The sequence below is a fragment of the Dipodomys ordii genome, unplaced genomic scaffold (genome assembly GCF_000151885.1).
Source record: "Dipodomys ordii isolate 6190 unplaced genomic scaffold, Dord_2.0 Scaffold35, whole genome shotgun sequence".
NCBI classification, from domain to species: domain Eukaryota; kingdom Metazoa; phylum Chordata; class Mammalia; order Rodentia; family Heteromyidae; genus Dipodomys; species Dipodomys ordii.
Window position 1 is genome coordinate 11,966,112 of NW_012267251.1, and position 5,405 is coordinate 11,971,516.

Below are 5,405 nucleotides of genomic sequence, written 5' to 3' on the forward strand. Positions count from 1 at the left end.
ACTGTGGCTTCCCCTCCCAAGCCTCTGGGGAGGGAAATGCAGAAGTCTACCAATTGTGAAAGTGGTCAAGAGCCTTCCAGAAACTAGAAGGGAGCTGACCCAAGATGTGCTGCTCCTGCCAGATTTATACAGTGCTGCATTCTTTTTATTTATTTATTTTTTATTGTGAAAATACTGTACAGAGGGGTTACAATTACATGGGCAAGATAATGAGTACATTTCTTATCAAGTATTGCAGCCTCCTCCTTTGTTTTCCCTTCCCATCCCTTCCCATGCTCCCCCCACCCCTCCACCCAATCCTCCCCGATCCCCCTACAGTGCTGCATTCTGTCACCAGCAAGCTAGGGAAGCAACCGAGGCTCGGGGTTACAACACTTGCACCTTTCTTCTTCTCTTTTGGCTCCTGGGTTTTCTGAGTTGTCTGCTTTATCCCAGAGAATGGATCTCCTCTTGGAACTATATGGTCTAGGTGCAGACAAACCATCCCCAGGGGTTCAAATCCCAGAAAAGGCGATGAAGTCTTCCCCAACCCAGTCAACATAGATCCCTTCTTAACTTTCTCCCCATTGTGCCCTGTACTTAGCGCAGGGAAATCTCTTCCCCTACATCACTGCCGTTCAGCTGGGAACCCCCTGAAGAGGATGTTGTCTTACCTTGATGCCCAGCATTAAGTCTGGCCCACAGAAAGTATCAGCTCTACTTGAGACTGGCATAGCGTAGCACCATGAGATCTTCAACCAGGGCTGGAGAGCAGAACACCAAGAAGGCTGGCTTGAATTTTGTGTGTTAATCTAATATATTATGTATATGCATACAGACCCACAATAGCAAGGTAAAGAGAGACAAATAAAAGTGATTCTTTTTGTTGTTGTTGTTAGGTTTTGTTTATGTCAGTCCTGGGGCTTGAACTCAGGGCCTGGGTGTTATCCTTGAGCATTTTTTGTCCAAGGCTAATGCTCTACCACTTTCAGTCACAACTCCACTTATGGTTTTCTGGTGGTTAATGGGAGATAGGAGTCTCATGCACTTTCAGGCTGGATTTGAACTGTAGTCCTCAGATCTCAGCCTCCTGAGTAGCTAGGATGACAGATGAGAGCTACCAGCACCCAGCTCTTCATGATTTTTTTAATACATAATCCAGAAAACAGGGTTAAGGTTAGTATCTGACTCATTTGCTTTGAAATGTAAAGCCAACTATCTCCAGCCACATGTTGTGTAGGATATCCTTTTCTCATTGATTTGAACTCATTGCCCACTCTTACCTCAAACTTTCAGAATCTAAGTGGTCTAAGATAAGCATAGGCAAACTCCTGGATACAAGCCAATGGAGATACTATCTTTGCAAAAGTTATTTCCCTAGTTTTGATGCTAAGAACTTGTTGTAGACGTTTGGGATAAGGGAAGACTCTGCTCTATTACTGACAGAACGGGAACCACAGAGGTATCTCCTATATTCCAAATGAGTAAGAACATCTGATCATCTGAAATCACTGGAACTGGGAAAAGGTCCAAACCCACATAACCACATATGAGATATAGATTCCAACAAATGCATGTTAGAGGATTTGAATTTGCATTTCAGTACAAGAGCAGAAAACATGAGGGGAAAGAAGTGAGATGTCAGGCACCTGTGGATGGATAGTTGGATGGATGAATGGATGGAATATCTGGGTATAATTCGTGTCAAAGGGGACATGATTCCATGTATCAGATTGCAAACTTACTGGGAGCAAATGACCCAAGTCAAGATGTGTAACAGGGGTCTACTAATGTTCTTTTGGGTTGAATTTAAGTAAATGAGAACAAGGTTGTGGGAGAAGAAATACCTCTCCTGCTCCTGACCCCCCAAAAAAAGGTTCCCCAATTTCTTTCTTCAGCTGTCAATGAGAGAAAAAACAATCTCACTAAACATGACTTAAAATAGAAGAGTCGCGGAGCGCCAGTGGCTCATGCCTATAATCCTAGCTACTCAGGAGGCTGAGATCTTAAGGATCACAGTTCGAAGCCAGCCTGGGCAGAAAAGTCTGTGAGACTCTTATCTCCAATAAACCACCAGAAAACTGAAAGTGGCACTGTGGCTCAAGTGGTAGAACGCCAGCCTTGAGCTGAAGAGCTGAGGGACAGTGCCCAAGCCCAGAGTTCAAGCCCCATGACTGACAAGAAAGAGAGAAGGAAAAGAAAAGTCTTGCTATGTAGCCCAGGCTGATTTTTTTTTTTTTTTGGTTGGTTGTGAGGCTTGAACTCTGGGCTTGGGCGCTGTCCTTGCGCTCTTCAGCTTAAGGCAAGCACTCCACCGCTTGAGCCACAGGGCCACTTCCAGTTTTCTAGTGGTTTATTGGAGATAAGAGTCTCACGGACTTTCCTGCCCAGGCTGGCTTTGAACAGTGATCCTCAGGTCTCAGCCTCCTGAGTAGCTAGGATTACAGGCATGAGCCACCAGCATCCGGCACCCAGGCTGATCTTAAACTCATTTTCCTCCTGCATCAGCCTACTGAGTGCTGAAATTACAGTTGTGCATTACCATGCTCAGTTTGGGATTGTATATTTCTGACTGAACCAACCAGAAGGCCAGAGGCAGGCAGTGTAGGGCTGGTATCACACTCACACATCATCAAGAGCCATGTTTCATTCTTCATGTATCCCTACAATTTGTTACAAGATGCTATAAAGCAGGAAGGTGGTAAAGTCAAAGTCTGAGGACATGGCAGCCCAGGCAATCTGAATAAATCTTTTTCGATGCTCTACTTAGTAAGTTTCACCATTTTAGTTGCAGTGTAATCTGGGCAGATGAAAACTGACGATGATGGTGGTGGTGATAATGTGTGTGTGTGTGTGTGTGTGTGTGTGTGTGTGTGTGTGTGTGTGTTAGTTTTGGAGGGTCTCATCTGCAGTGCACAAAATACTAGAAGTCTCCCCTCATGCTCAGCAAAACGGCAGCTTTCTGGTATGGTGGGCCTTGTGCCTTGCTTTTATCTGCAACTTGGACTCAAAACATGAGAACATGCTGGGGACCCTGTGGGGTATACTGAAGATGCAAAACGAAGGCTGAGGAATCAGAGCTTGCTGGATTCAGGGCCCACCAGCTTGCTCAGCAGAGGTCAGCACAGGGAGCAGACAGGTCCATGATGTAGGCAGAGAAGGTAGAATTGTGCTCACCTGGAGAAAGGGAGGTGGCTTAAAGCTTGCCTCCTGTTTCTTGTTAGTATTTTTTTGGGGGGGATCTCTGAATTCAGTGCTTCATGCTCTCACTTGGCTTTTTCACTCTTTACTTGAGCCATACCATTGCTTAGAGCTTTTTGCTAGTTACTTGGAGATGAGTCTCACAGACTTTTCTGCCTGGACTGGCTCAGATCTCAGCCTCTGAAGTAGCTAGGATTACAGGCACGAGCCACCAGTGCCAGCCTGTAGCTATTTTTCTAAGGCTGATAATGGGAGTTTCATTTCTTCTTACCCAGGACATCTAGTATATCCAACAGTGTTGTTGGTTTGAAATTTCTAGCTTTACCTTGAATAACCTTCCTCAGCTTCTGGGGCAGAGGCTTTTCTCGGTGACTTCTCTTCATGGATTTTTAGATGCACCACACCCACAAAATGTGGCCAGGTGGGGATAAAAGGTCTGTGGGCAGCAATGGGGGTATTTTGACATGAAGCCCTGGTGGGTCAGAAAGTTTTGGGAGGAGCCTGGGTGAGTGCTAAAACCAAACAAAGTCAAATCAGAAAAAGGGTTAGGCAAAGTGGAGCTGGTGCTTTTTTCTGAGGATGGTGGCGGGCAGACGCTGCAAACCACAGCGGAAGGGCTGATCTTTGGGACAGCCGACGTCCAATGTGGAATTCCCCTTTGTGCAACTGCGGGGCCAAATCAAGCAATTTGGATTTTCCTTAGAGGGCTCTCTGCCCTTCAACTTCTCCTGTGAGAAATAAAACTTCTCTGGGGCGTCAGGTGTTATCACTGGCCACTCAGAGGTCCAAACTGCCTCTATTCCGTCTTTATGGCTACCCTCAGGTAACTAAAAGCACCTGAGGCTGGAGCGCCACCGGATCCCCTTGGCTTCAGAACTGTTTCTCTGATGGGATTTGGTTTATCCAAATCTCCTCTCCATGGCTGGTACCTTAAACCTGACACATCCTGGCAGGGGTGGCTCCCTGGCACGTGACTTTTGCAGCCCACACTGGGGCTCTTGTCTTGAAATTTTGCAGCCCACTCTGCTCTCTGTCTTGAAATTCTCAGTAATTGTTGAACAGAGCCACCCCCCCATCTTCATTCCCCGCATGGCCTCTAATGTATGCAATCAATCGTGTATCTGAGATTAAAATAATCTCTTTCTGTGCTATCACCTTCACGTGATCATCCCTGAGTCAGTAGGTGGAAACACCAATCCAATGCTAGAGATAATTTGTTGCTTCTTCCCTTTCCCCTACTGATCGGTTCTCAGATCCTTCAGATTTTTCATCACAAATATTCCTCTTAATAGGCTCATGTCTCTTGATCTCCACTTCTACCGGCAATAACTGCTTTAAGCTGCCATCATCTCTCTCCTGGATTGAAAAAAAAAAGGATTGCAGAATTGGTATTCTGACCTGGCTTCTGTAAACTCCTCTCCACTTTGAAGTGACCATTTCCAGACAAGAATGTGATCCTGGCTCTCCTGCTTAAATTCTTCAATGACTCCTCACTTTCCTTCTTTTGGTAAAATGAAAGCTCAATATTCTTACCGCTGTCTAGAACTTCTGATGTTAACTCCCTACCTATTACTTCCGATTCAACTCTACTTCCCTTTGTAAGGCAGCCTCCTTGGCCAGCTTTCCTTTTTGATTTTTTCTTTCAAATGGTCAGTGCTTTCTCTTCTACCACAAAGCTTTTGCAAATGAAGTTCTTCCTTCCTGCTCTGTCTCTTTGCCTCTAATTCTTAGCTTAAATGCTACTTCCTCAAATGAGTCCCCTCCCCCCCTTATTTCCTATCCAGATCATGTTCTTTGTGTGTATTGGTCTCAAAATACCTCCTTCCTTTTCTGTATAAGACTTCTGCAATTTTGAAATTACATGCGGTGATAGGATCATTGGCTTGATCTCTGTCTCTCCATTATTGTAACCATCACAAGGTTTCTGAGGCATAATGGTGTAGGTTGGTCTAAAACTCTTGATCCACTTGCTTCTGCCTCTTGAGTGCTATGATTGTAGGCAAGCACTACCATACCTGTCCTAAGTCTGCTTTGGGCCATGACCAAATGGCCCATTATTGAGCATAGTTCAGGACACATCCGAGGTTCACATTGCTTTTTTGGTGGCAGACTGAATGAGTTAAACAACTTCTTCTTCTTCTTCTTCTTCTTCTTCTTCTTCTTCTTCTTCTTCTTCTTCTTCTTCTTCTTCTTCTTCTTCTTCTTCTTCTTCTTCTTCTTCTTCT